Source organism: Enoplosus armatus, chromosome 11, assembly GCF_043641665.1.
Source record: "Enoplosus armatus isolate fEnoArm2 chromosome 11, fEnoArm2.hap1, whole genome shotgun sequence".
Lineage (NCBI taxonomy): Eukaryota > Metazoa > Chordata > Actinopteri > Centrarchiformes > Enoplosidae > Enoplosus > Enoplosus armatus.
Window position 1 is genome coordinate 9,623,997 of NC_092190.1, and position 14,306 is coordinate 9,638,302.

Consider the following 14,306-nt stretch of genomic DNA (forward strand, 5'->3'; position numbering starts at 1 on the left):
ACACTACAATGTAAGCAGATATAAAGACATTTTTAAGTATATTAATGTAGAGTATATGCTATGAAAGGCTAAAGGGGGGTAACCGATTAATCAATTACCATAGAGACAAAAAACTATTTTGATGATCAATTAATAATGTCAATGCCAATCATTCCCGAGGTCCAGCTTCTCAATTGTGAGGATTGTTGCTTTTCTTTGTCTCACGTGACAATAAACTGAATATCTTACAATATCTGACATCACCTGGGCTTTAGAAATTGCAATGGGATGACATTTTACGCTCTTTATTTAAGGCAAGGTGCTACATCTCAACTATAAAACCTTCTGGAAACTTTCCGTTCTTACTTTGGGGATAATCAAACCAAACATTGGTCAAGGAATTTCTCACTGAAACAGATATGAATTACCTAAATAAAAAGAAATACATCTGCTCTATTGTCTGTTTTTTTATTTTGTTTGGTTTCCCATTAGCTGCCATCATTGTAACAACCACTGTTCCGCTGCTCCACTGAAATGCACTATGATTATAACACTACTTCAAAAACCTGGACTCATCTACATTTCACATGTGCATCAACATGATACGTTAAAAAACACAATCATTAAAAATAACACTCTCATTATCAGCCCGACTTACTCCAATACTCTGGTGTACAACACGTTAGGTTCACTGATGGCTTACAGAGTGAAATACACAGCAATGAAGGTAAATAAATGAAGCATTAAATTGCCTCACATCAGAGGACTACAATCCTCTCAACCACACATAATTATGAGCTTTGGTCTCTTAATGTGGGAGCATTTCTCTCCAGAGAGTGGCAGGGTGATGTAGGAGAAAAAAAGCTCCTGTGTTAAGCCTCCTCTAGTCCTAATTACAGCTTCCTGTCTCTGTAGCTGCCGGGTCCTGCGGAGTGCAGCAGGAGTGGTTTCAGGCGCCCCTGCCCCCGCCCCCCCATATACCCAGACATCCAGGCCTCCCGCCCCGGGGCCACACAGGAGGCCAAAGCTCATCCAGTGACCCTGGTCGAGCAGGAGGAAAACTGCAGGGCGCAAATGGGCCAGAGGGAGCAGAAACAGTATGGGGGAAAAGAAAATAACGGCACAGAAACTGATGCAAGCAAACGCACATCTGCACAAACACACACAAAATCTTCTTTCTTTCTGAAAACTTGCAGCGTGTTCTGTTTAAGGCCTTCAGGCCATAGACAGGTGGGGTAGGTGTCAGGCAGTAATCCCTTGTGTGGCAGTTTCAACATGTCTACCATGCTGGGGTCAAATGTTACTCAGTGAAAATATGGCATTTAACACTTGGAAACAACAACAACAGGCCGCACAAACAAAAAAAAAGCAGGTAAACACATAGATGCCCAATGACAATGTAACCAACAAGCAAATGCCATCTATATGCACCACCACTCCACAGAAGCCCACTGTAGGTGTGTGTGTGCGTGTGCCCCGCGTGTTCGCAGCTAGTTTGTCTCACCTGGCAGCTATCAGGATGTGTGCTTCAGAGCAGCGAAACAACATAAATGCGTGGCACAGATGGAGAGGCGGGGGTGGAGGACCGAGCTAGTCTTGTGAGGGCTACACAAAGAAACAGTACAAAACGGGAAACATGGAAACGAGACGCTGCCAGACAGCAAAGGACGACTAAATGACTTAGTGGGAGTTAGCAGGAGACGGTGATGAACAAAAGGGCCTAATAGAATATAAAAGCATAGATCTCGTAAAGAGCAAAACCAAGATCCAACGTGAATATGTGATGGTGGGAGAGAGGAAACATTTGTAATAGGGAAGGTGATTGGTTAAATATTAGCAGGCCATTCACGCTCAGGAGGATAATTATGTGGTTTATGAGAGGAAAAAAAAGGAGTGGACGAGTGGTGAACAGAGAGGAAACATGTCCTGTTGAGGGGAACAGATCTCAGTACATGTATCAGTTACTACCATACATGAAGTCTGAGGTGGAACAAGGTGGGTCAGGCCCAACCAATCACAAGGCTTCGAACACATATAGGGTCACAGCACGATCATTTTTTCTTCGATTAATTGATGAGTTGATGAAATGTCAAACAAATAGTGAAGAATATGACAAAAAAAAAGAAGTCCTCTGTATAAGAAGCTGGAAATAGATAGTGTTCAGCATTTTTCTTCCACCATCATTGCTTGTAAAATGACCAGTCAATTAAAAACAAATTTTGTCTGGATAATATGATTGGTAGGTCTAAAAGTGACGTCGTCGACATCGTTTGGCATATAAAATGTCAGAAAATTGTTTAACTTTTTTAAAAGTTTTTTAAAATCACATAAGACAAAGCAACAAATCTCCCTATAGAGAAGCTGGAACTGGGGGATGTTTTTGCTTGCTAAAAGAATATTTTGATATTTTGGGTATTCCCTTTCTTGCCCAGAGATGAAAACATTTATACTATTCTGATGTCTGTTAGGTAAATAAGAGGCTAGAACCAGCAGCTGGTTAGCTTAGCTTAGCATAAAGCCTGGAAACAGGGGGAAACGGCTAGCCCGACTCTGCCCAAAGGTAAAACAACCCGCCTACCAGCGCCTCTAAAGCTCACTAATTAACACATCTCATTTGTTTAATCCGTCCAAAAACCGAAGTGTGAAACCAACATGTTGTGGTTTTACAGGAGGTTATGTGCAGGAATATTTCTTGGCCGGGACCAATAACTTCTCTCTCCGTCTCCACTGGTTGCCTGGCAACCTTACAGCTACAAAAAGACTCCAGGAAGTCACTGCTCGGGGCCAAGAAATAGTCCAGCACACACAACCACTCATAAAAAAAACACAAACTGCTTTTATATTTTGGCTTTTGGAAGTAATAAACAAACAAGATATAACGTCTTGATTAGTGAGCTTTAGAGTTGCTGGTAGGCCAATATTGTTATTTTGGACAGAGCCAGGTTAGCCGTTTACCCCTGTGTACTGTCTTTATGCTAAGCTAAACTGCTGGCAGTAGCTCCACACTGAACACACAGACATGAGTGGTATCGATCAACTAACTCTTGGCAAGGAAGCAGAAATCGACTAATCAATTAATCAACTTATCATTTCACTTATTAGTAGTATTGTTAAAATAAAACATTTTTAGTGTTTAATTCTTGTTTATCACTTGATGATCTGTTTCTGAGTGGCAGCAGCTACACTTTGTGAAAGTGTAAGTAGCTGGTTTGCAAATGATCCTCCTCTTTCCCACAGCGTACAACAGCACAGTGCACAAAGGAGTGAAAGCTAGTCACTGCATTTAAATGAAGCTCAAGGACGAAGAGAGTTCAAATTCAATACATTCTCAAAAGATAGCTGCTCCCACGACCTGCTCCACTTTTGCCTCATTAGGTGTCATTGGCCAATAAAGAAACAAACATGGCTGCTAATTCAGCTCTAAAACAACCTGCCAGCACACACGTCACTCACAGTGGAGGTTGCGGATCACAGTGTTTGTACAGCTGTTTAAGAGGAAATTCTCTGAAGAGGGACTTTCCGTCACTTGAAGTTGAAGTGCTGGATGTTTGCCTCGAGATCGATCATGTCCTGCAGGTCTTCGTCACCCTACATGACAAACTTTACAGTGATATCACTCTTCTCAACTGTCAGTCGGATAAAAACAGGGCATCAATGGCTGAATCCAAATGTTTCCGGACTGCAGAGAGCCGAGGGCGGTCCAAATCCACAATTCATCAAGTCTACAAAAGGGCCTCAAGCGGACTGTCTGTGGACTTCCAGACAGACCGCTTGGGGTGCACCAGACTTTGCTTGGAAGATTAAGCAAAGTTCATTGCAATATGGATGTGACTATGTAAAAGAAAGGAATAATAATCTTGATGATAATGTACCATTTATTTTCAAAGATATCTGCATGTTTCATTTTTGATATACACAGTACGTTTATTGATTGAGCGAGGTTTGACATTGCACATACACAATATTCATAGGATGAATCATTTGGATTTGACTGTTGGACGGGCAAAGGTTGTTTTTCATCCTCCTACAATGTGATGGTCTTCAGTTCAGGGTTTGATGTGAATACAATATTATCACCTTGTGTAAAAGAGCAAATTCTATTTCTGTCGTGCGGTGTAAAGTTGCATAGATTGACAATGTCAGTACTGTACTATTACGAAACATTTAAAACACTTTGACATTGTTTATAGGGCTCAACAATCTCTATGGAAATGACTGAGGTCTATCTCAGCTCATTTCCATCCCTCATGGCCCAGCATCCTCAGAGCCTGCGAGGGTTTGGTCGGTTAGTTTGACTATAGTGAAATCAATTAAGTGCTTTATCAAACTATTCTGAATAGACGGCCTGATGGATGCAGTTGCAAATTTTTATGCAGATTTTGGCAAATCTGAAAGACTAAAGGAGTACAAACACTGGATGGATGTTTCTTGTTCTGCCAGGAGTGTGTTTGGTAATTTGGCTGCTGTGCCACGCTGTTGATGCATATGTGTGTTTTTCCAGTGCCCTTTTCTTGGCAAAAGTAGCATTTCAGAACCTAATTGTCTTGGACGGGCTATACACACCTGGTTTTCACTGTGATTACCCACCACACTATGATTCCTGGCTTCACTGCTACGCAACAACTACCATTCCGTCTCAAAAATTGAGATATGTTGTAGCATGATGGTACAAGTTGAAATGATCAGCCTAAATCCTTCTCAATTGAAATTAATTGGATTAGTGATATTATAAAAGGAAGATTGGTTAAAAAGGTAATTCTCTTGTACACCAGGATAGTTGATTAAACGGCAGGGCACATGAACGAAATATCATTTTGACAATTACTGACCTAGTATACAGGGACAAGAAAGTATGTAAATGCTTTTAAAAGAAATCCAGACCACAGAAGAAACCAAAAAGACAAGGGGAAGGGCCTATAAGGCAGAATTTGTACCAGACACACTTTATTGATTTACAACAACTATCTTTTCTTACAACATTTTAAAACTGTGATGATGATAAATCGAAAGGAAAAACTCTAAAAGGGCAAAATGTTCTCAGGCAGCATCTGAGAGCTTGAAAAGAATTGGTTTTCCTGCTTGATTTGTGTGGTTTCATCATGTGACTCCCAAGCACCCTTATTATTAGACCTATTAGACACTGCTTGTAGGTGGAAACCTTGTTTTTTCCATTGTCCATTTCAGGAGTTCTTGATTCAAATGTTTGATCTATAAGGCAATTACATAATCTTACATGCCTCTATGTCTGTCTTTACAGTCAGAAAATAGCAACAGCAAGCTGATGTGAATGGTTATTGCTTGAAACAAGTGTTAATTTTGACAATTACAACTATAAGGAAATGTATTCCATTTTTGTCAAATAAAAACAAACCTGTAACCTCCAGCCCCTGACTAGTAAAACAGTATCCTCCTCCACCCAACAATATCTCTTGTTTAGGAGTTCATTTAGCCACTTGACCGGTTGCACTACTGTTAAATAGCAAATCAGTAACGTTCTGTCTCTGTGAGTAATGTTATCTGACGTTACCAGTTCTTAGAAGAAAGATTTAGGGACTAAATGAATCTACAATCCACTGAGAATTAGACAAAGAGCAGCAACAAATGCAGACCAGCACGTTGACATTTAAAAGATAAGCTAATGTAACACCATCAAGTGCTGTGGATGTAACGTTAACGTTACTTTCAGTCGGCTTTCTTTCGTGTTGCTATCGGAAGGAAGTTCCAGGAGTAATGTTGTTGGACAACCATCTAAATCTTCCTCCCAGATGTTCGCTTAAGAAATGTCACTTGTTAATGTTATCCAACGATATAGCTTCTCCTCTCAAGCTAAAAACTCAGACAATGAACAGCATTTTAGTAAAACAAGTGAGTGAATCCAGCTTCTGAATGATTCCGTGCGGCAAGACGGCAACAATGCAGAGTCAAAATGCTTAGAAGAAACAAACAATTAAAATACAGGACAAAAAATGAAGGACAAAAGCGAAGGACTAAAATCAAGGTGCCAAAATTAACACAGCTTGAGACAAAAATATTTGAATATATAATAAAACGACTCCACAACAGAACCAAAAAAAGAGTCAACTATAGAGATGTTTATAGACAGATTTCTAACTTTACGTAACCACATTCCTTAAATCCCAGCATGCCCTGCTGCTCTCAATGTGTTCACTGTACTGAACTCCAGCCACTACTTGACTGCCAGGTAAGCGATTGGACAGCATCACACTGAATATTGTTCAGTCCACTTTACTACAGCCTGCTGAGGAACCAGGGCGGAGAGGCCGTGTTATGAATACTTCAATCACAGCCAACTTGAAATATTTCTTAAATAAGTTAACAGGTGTTTTTGTAAGAAGTTAAGACCACATGAACTTCACAGAAAACACAAAGTAAATGCAGATGTTGGCTCACAGGAACATGTTGACAATGCTCAGCTGCTAAGCACAGAATGGAAGTCAATTCACAATGAGTGGGTAGAGTCTGATTAGGCTAATAAAAATGTATCTGTGGTGTTTTAACACTGGCATCAAAAGACAAAAGAGGAAACAATAAAAGAAGGCAGTGGATGGTATTTAGTCCCCAAAGCCAGGCTGGTTCTGCAAGAGAACATGCCATCTATCTCTGCACACAGCATTGCAACAGGATGCAGAAAGTGTGCACGTTCTCTCAAATACAACACTGACCAAAGGGCTTGTTCTTCATAAAATATTGAGCCCTCAAGAGTGGAGTTGTTCTCCATCTAAAAATATAAAGCCGTATTCCTTTAATATTCACTTTGCAGCAGTTCAAGCCGCCACAAACTAATACATCAGTGTGTGGTGAAAAAAAGGCAACGAGACGAGGTCTGCTAAGCGTGTGTGGAGCCGCATAGGAGCATGAACTGTGTGGTCAAGAGACATTTTAGATTTCTGAATTCATTTGTGAACAGAACACACAACAACAAAAACATTTGTGTGCTCCATGTATGAAAAGTGAGAAAACAGATTTTACAGTAAGGTATTACATGAGAGAGACAGAATTAGACACAGGCAGTAGTACAAAATAGAAGTGGGTGCTGGGTGGGTGTATGCACCTTCACTACTGGGGCCCAGAGTTATTTATGAACTTGAGCTCGAGTGGAGTCTTTTTTGGGTTAACACAACCAAATTGTACTCTAACGAATGGGGCTCCAGCAAAACAACGCAGGGCTGTCCTGTAAAAAAAACCTGGCTTTACTTTTGCTGCAGGACGTCAACTGACAGGGCACTGCGTTGGCCAGTCAAATAAATGCAAGCACACTTTCCTCACAAATTACTTTGTAACGTGAATGTCGTATTTGCATAAAGCTGAACATTTCCCAACTTCTCCAAGTCGCTGCAAGACTTTTGAGTCTTGAATCGCGAGGGGAAGCACCAGGCTTCAAGCCTCTTGGGTCCACGTGTGACTCGGGGACTCAGGGAGGCAGTGTGATACACTCAGGAGGAGGCTATGACCGCAAGCTTTTCACTCCACCTTCGACTGTCCACTTGGAACAAGCATAAAGACTTTGTACGACTGAACCCTTAACCCTACCTGTCTTAACTACTTGCTTAAACCTAATCATGTTTTAGTTGCCTGAACCGTCAGATTTCATGCTCCGCTCCTGAAATTTTACAAATCCCACTTTGAATGAGCAAATTCAAAACTTCCACGTTGCTGAATACAGTTTGAATACATGATCTAATAGGGAGGCTGTATAGCTGTTGTATGGACTGAAAAAATCATAGGCGAGACGACAAGGTGTAAACTTGTGAAGCAGCTGTTTAATCTCACCATCTGAACCTCTATGTGTGAAATGCCACAGAAGGAAATTAACCATCTTATCAACACCCTTCTTACACACTAAATGTTGCCTTAGAGCAAGTCAAAAGTCTCTATGCTTTTGGGCTGCATCTGAAAGGTGCCTATCAGATAAAAGAATGTAATTTAATCCTAGAAATAATTTTTCACAAATGGAATTCCAGTTACTAAACTGTCATTAACGCAGAGGCACTTACACAGGTATTGATCCAGGACCATTTTTAGGGACTGTTGTAATATGAACTGTCCAAACTTAGCCAATACCAAGCATAATATTTCATTGTACAACACATAGTGCTGTACTTTCTCATATCATGTAGAGATGGAAGTTTGTATGAAAGATGAGACACTGGATACAAGAGCAAAGACAGACTGAAACAGGGGCATCAGAAGCAGTGGCGTGGCGTGACTTTTCCACAAGGTGGGGCTACTAAATCTTGGCATGCTATACGCCATACTGTCACGTTAAAAAAAAAAAAAAAAACTATGCTGAGAGTCTCTACCGCGTTTTGGTGTCATTTACGGCCGCACTGCTTCTGTCCACTGTTGTCTGTGTTGGAGTTTGACACACACACACACACACACACACACACACACACACACACACACACACACACACACACACAATTTACAACCATGAAAAGAAAGCAGGCTAGCTAAAGCTTTGTTTATGCTCGCATGGCCGCCGTACAGAAACCAAACTATGTGACGTGTTCTGTCTATCTATCGGCCTCCTCCGCTCCGTTTCAGTACTTCTTCTAGCTACTTTAGCAGTGTTGCCAGATTGATATCAATATTGAAAAATATTGAAAAAAATAAGAAAAACGTTTGCACCATGACAAAGCAGGCCAAAGTTTTGTCAACCCACCCAAGCTAATTTTTACTGACAAGAAACCATCCTACAGCCACCTAAATTTGGCAACATTTCTTGGGCAGAAAATGATCCGCCCCAGATCCAGTTATTTTCTGGTGCCGTGTCAACCAATCAGGGGCCACCAGGGAAAGCTGAACATATTACACACATACCGCCATCGGGCGGAGATAAGTGCGCCCTTCGGCACACAGACAAAGACTATAGGCAGCGCTTTTTTTATTAGTCATTGCACGTTTCTGTTATAAGGTATGATTTATGTGAGAGTAACGACTTAAATGTATACACACACTACACAACAATAACATTAATGATTTTTCATTAAAACATGTATTTCACAATTGGAATTGCAGGAGGGGCGGCGCCCCAACGCCCTTAATGGACCACACACCACTGATCAGAAGTCCTGAACTGAAGTGAGAAAATTTATCTAAAAAAAGAGGCATATGCACAGACTAAATGAACCGTCTCTCTCTCTCTCCTCACTTAATGAACCCCCTGCGACAGGTCCACCCTGCTTTAGCCTCAGGAGGCTATGAGGTTATTACCGTGTAGGACATCAGACTTCACCCTGTGTAATTATACTGCCAGCGTCCGAGTTTTCCGAAGGGTCCACTGCACTTCATCACATCGTGAAACCCCAAAGTGCAGCTGTTAAGAATAGCCTGTAGACTGAATGGCTGGCTACCTAAGCCCATACAAACGAGCAACTGAAGACAGGACGACGTCGAAGGCAAAGCACTGTCTTGTTGTGTGAAACAATAAAGTAGAACTGTGCTATCCAACTTCATGTTATCTCCCTTTCACATGTGCCATTGCTGCTAATTCTGTAGCATAGTTTCCAGGTGAGGGGAGAGGAGAGTAAGACAAGGCTGATGATATATGATATGTAGTACATTTGTTTACATATAGTATCTTTGTTTTCTCTGATGGATGGAAGAATTATTACTTTTTACTTCCAAGGCAAAAGCTTAAAATTCAGGGGTTAAACGCTCCCTATATATCCTGCCAAGCCCTAATCCTGCCGCTGCTCCAACATGATGATATAATGAAAGGCTTCCTCCTCCCTTCACTTCCACTTCCACTGCTCACCTTCTTTCCTCCCCCCACATCTGCCTTATTCTGTGACCTACATTTAGCTGTGGTGCTGTGCATGCAGAAGTAAGTGAAGACACCGCTCTACTGACTGTTTGTCTATATGTGTTTGTTCTAAAGTCAGTCATTTTAACGTTATGCTGCCTTACCCACGCAAAGAACAGAATTAATATTGCATTCACTACTGCATTTCTGTCTGTGTGAGCAAATGTGTATGTGTGTAGTTACTGTACTGTGGCTCTGCCTACCAGTCTTCGTGTGGACTTACTACCAGCAGTAGATCAACCAGCTCTTCACCACCGGCACCTAGCATGTGGAGCTGAGAGCACACTGTGGGCCATAAAGCTCATTCCAGCCATCCAACTGCCTGCCAATCACATACACTAGAGCATGTCATCGGATGACTGTACGCGCGCATGCATACAAATGCACAGCTAAGTAGACCAGCTCTGAAACCTAGCAGTAAGTATAACGCAAACTTAAGCTACAAATAGAGTGAAACAAAAGTTAACTTTCAGTTCCTTCTCCTCATAAGTAAGAAGGCTAAATGGAGACACAGCAGGCCACTTTAAAAAAAGCCAGGCATGTCCAGTCTTGCCTGACTACAAATGAATTTGCAGGGACTTGACTGTAATGCAGCTCAACTGCGTGTTATTCTCCACCAGTAGGATGGCACTACTTAAAAAAATATATATATATATATTATAAAAGGTAAATTTTCACATATGACGTAGATAATCACATAGCAACACAGAAGCACACCTGCCGCACATCTGTCCTTAAGATCTAACCTTCCACAAGAAACAAACAAAAATCTGAGCTGGAACAATTTTGACAATCGATTCATCATTTGTCATTCTAAATTGCTGCACTTATAGTATATAGTGCTTTTATTCAAAGTCTCTCATTCACACGCTGATGGCAGAGAGCTACCATGCAAGGTGCTGGCCAGGCCTGGGGAGCAATTTAGGATACATCAACTTGTGGACAGGAGGAGCTGGGGATCCGTTTAACCAAGCATTTTCACTGAAAACGGCAGCCTGCTGGACAGAAATCTGAGCTGGAACAACAAGGCTCAACAAGGCTGATGAGAGGTCCAAAAGTGAACCAAAACAGTGGAAGTTCAAACTGTAAAACCAAAACAATGGGTGAAAGACACTAAAATGCAGCATAGCTTTGATGAGAACTGTAGAGTTGGTACTAATTCTCTATGGGCTCAACAGAAGTGAGTCCTCCTACATTAAACATAGGCATTAGACCCATTGTCAATCAAAATGTTGATTAGGGCAGCTTCAAGTTTGGATCCTTGAAGCAAATATTTCTATTTTCAGATGCATCTGATGTTTGATAGGCTTGTGGCAGACTCAAGAGTAGCCCACTGGTTCAACTTAAAACTGTCTGACACATCTGCCTCTCAGCAACGTGTGTCAGAGAGTTTTTCACTCCTCGGCTGCACTGCCTCCACGGTAAAAGGAGAATATATGTTTTACATGTAAAAAGAAAAAGTAAATAGTATGCCTGCTCCCCTCTATGTGATGCATGGACACAAAAATCTTGTTCTCCGTTTTATGAAATGATCAAAGAAAACCAAGCAAGACGTCTTTTATCCTGTTTCTCTCTTGGTGGCAGCAGGATCAGACTCATGGGGGGATGGCTTCATGCTGCTGTGAAGTCCAGCAAGGTCAAACCAGAAAGTACTACCTCCATTAAAGACTGATCCCGCTGAGGCAGATTAGGTCTGTCCTGTCCCCTGCTATCCTCCTTCTACCACAGTACTGATTATAACAGCAGAGCAAAAATATCTATTTTTGCAAAGGCGTGCTTGGATACTCATTAATCTTGCTCTAAAGAAGCGACTACACCCAATAATGGCCAAGAGGTGCAGGGAGCCTGTCACAGTCCATCTGCTGTAGAAAATTCACACCTGATCCACAATGCAAAGTGGAGACAATGGGGTCTACATGCTGCATGTATGTGCACACACATGCACACAATGAGCCTTCATTCTGCAGAGAGCATCGCAGACATCCATACCACAAGTGACACCTGGACGAGGACACTGCACTACCAATTAGCCCCTCTCTTTTTCTTTTTTTTTTATCAGAGCACCATGTAAAGTGTTCATGTGCCTTGTAATTACCAGAGCAGAGGATGTGTTTCATTTAAAACCAGCACTACTGACACAGCCCTTGAGAGAAAACAAGCCTCTGACTCATTCAGAGTGAGTAACAGGACAGGAGAAAGTCATCAGCCATCAGACATCCACTGGCTCATCCATGTCTAAACAGGAGGCAGACTTGAATGTTTAAATCTAACACTGTACTTACAAGCACTTCACTTCAAGTCACAAGAAAAGAAATTACACTGATGTTCAGTTTAAAAAAAGTAAACTCCACTTTAAGAAGAAAGGACATCTGATGAAAACACGGGGCCGGGAAGTGTTGAATCATCCTGACCTTCTAAGCACATCCCATTCTGATAAATCACACAGGGCAGCGATTCTTGATGACAGGCTTTCACGGTGCACAGAGCCCTCTCAAACACAGCCTGCCAACAGCAAGGTCCTATGAAGGAAATGCAGCTCTACACCTCACATTATGGCCCATAAATACAGCTGGGAGCACTGACGCCCACAGCGGACAGGCATTTGATGTGAGGAAGTAGAGAAAGTCCACTTAAAGCTCTTTTCACTGTCCGTTCCCCCTCCTTGTGGAGACTGAATGGATGCATGTACCATCAAATTGCATGACAGTCACCCTCTCACACCTACAGTGACCCTCACTCAATTTGTCTCTGAACTAGGAATAGATGGAAATGAGGCTTAGGAAGCTACTGTTACCCCGAGAGCTAAAACCAACAACATTAGTCTGACAAAATAAGAGCAGATCTTACAGGTTAACTAAGCTAATGCAAAAGATGCTCACAGGATTTGTGTGTATCAGGGTTTCACACACTGGCTGTCGTATTTGTGGAAGAAAACAACAAAAAAAACAAAAACATGTTTGACTGCCCAGAGAACAAGCCCACTAATCTACAGCTCCACAGCCATTTTCAGACAGCTTAACCTCCCTATAATCTGTCTGAACTCTGGACACTAACTTCTAAACACAGACTGAGATTAGCAGCCTATCCGAGACTTGTGGCACAACTATGAAAGCTACGCCACAATAAGCTGCTCAAACATCCCGTCACTGTTTAAGAAGACTCAACATAAGGAGTAAAGCACATACATCAACACACAGAAACGAGTGCCTAAACAACTCCTCTCAGGAAGTTTACAATCTCGTGAAGACCATTAATAACCCTGGACGTCCATGTGTTTCTCATGGAGAGTCCTGTCCTCAGAGCGCTCGCACACACTCAGCGAGGAGTGAGGGGCACAGCTGGTCTTGATGACTCCAGCGCTGCTGCTTTTGAAGGCTGAGCTCAGATAACTGCTGCTCTGGTCGGTTACGAGCATCTGAAATTACACCTCCACCTTCCCAGAGTGCCCTGCCCATGCATCCCTCCACTCCTCTGTGCTGTCTATCCACATCTACAGTCTGGAGCCGAAACATGAAACTGTAGCTTCAGCAAAATATTATGAGAATTTTAGGATTAACTAAAAAGAAGCTAAAGTGCCTTGCCATTTTACAAGCAGCTGTGAGCACTGAGTTTATACAGTAAGATGAGGAAATCGTCTTTTTTAAGTTTGAAGCGACTAAATCAATATTTTTACAACAACAATGTGTGAAATGACAATGTGACAATGTGAAACGAGTCTGCAGGAGTTTTATAGAGAGTTTCAGCTCTTTGTTTAGCTGTCCGGCCTGCAACTTTAATGTTTTGATTCACACTCATCACTCTGACAGCAGTCAGAGACAGTTAGCAACCAAATGGTGAACATAGTGGAGCATCTAGCAGCTAAAAGATCCAGATATTTCCCTCAGGAGTTGGTAGAGACCAAAAACAGAGATAAAAGAGAGTGAATGGTGCACTTCATCAACACTAGATTCCACATGAATGATAATGTTGCTCTGTAACTGCTGGATGTGTAAATAAGCAACTGTTTGCTAACAAGTTCATGAAATCAACAAGGTGATGATATGTCAGCGTTGTGTTTACAACTTGTATCTGCTGCCCCCAAGTGGCCAAAAAAAACAGTTATTGCCGGTTTAAACATATTTAGCCCCTATGTTTCCATCAATAATAATTGACTCATAAAAACTCTCTCATTTAATGTTTAATTTCTTATGATACGCGATATTATGGTTAAATCGATGAGGCTGTTCTGAGCAGCCTCGAAGCTGCGATGGTGCCACATTAAAAAAAAAAAAAGCTTAACTGTGCTGCTGGTGAAATGATCGACTGCCGCACATCTGTCTTTCAGAGACACAAAGTCTACATCCCCTCACTGCCTAAGTGCAGACAGTAAAGAAATGCGTCCTTGAAGCATAACTAACATAACCTTTTCTGTCCTGGAATCTGTTTTCCATTTTTCCTCCAAACGCTGTAAGGTCAATCAGTCACACACTATCACAAAGATTCTTCAGAAAATAATTGC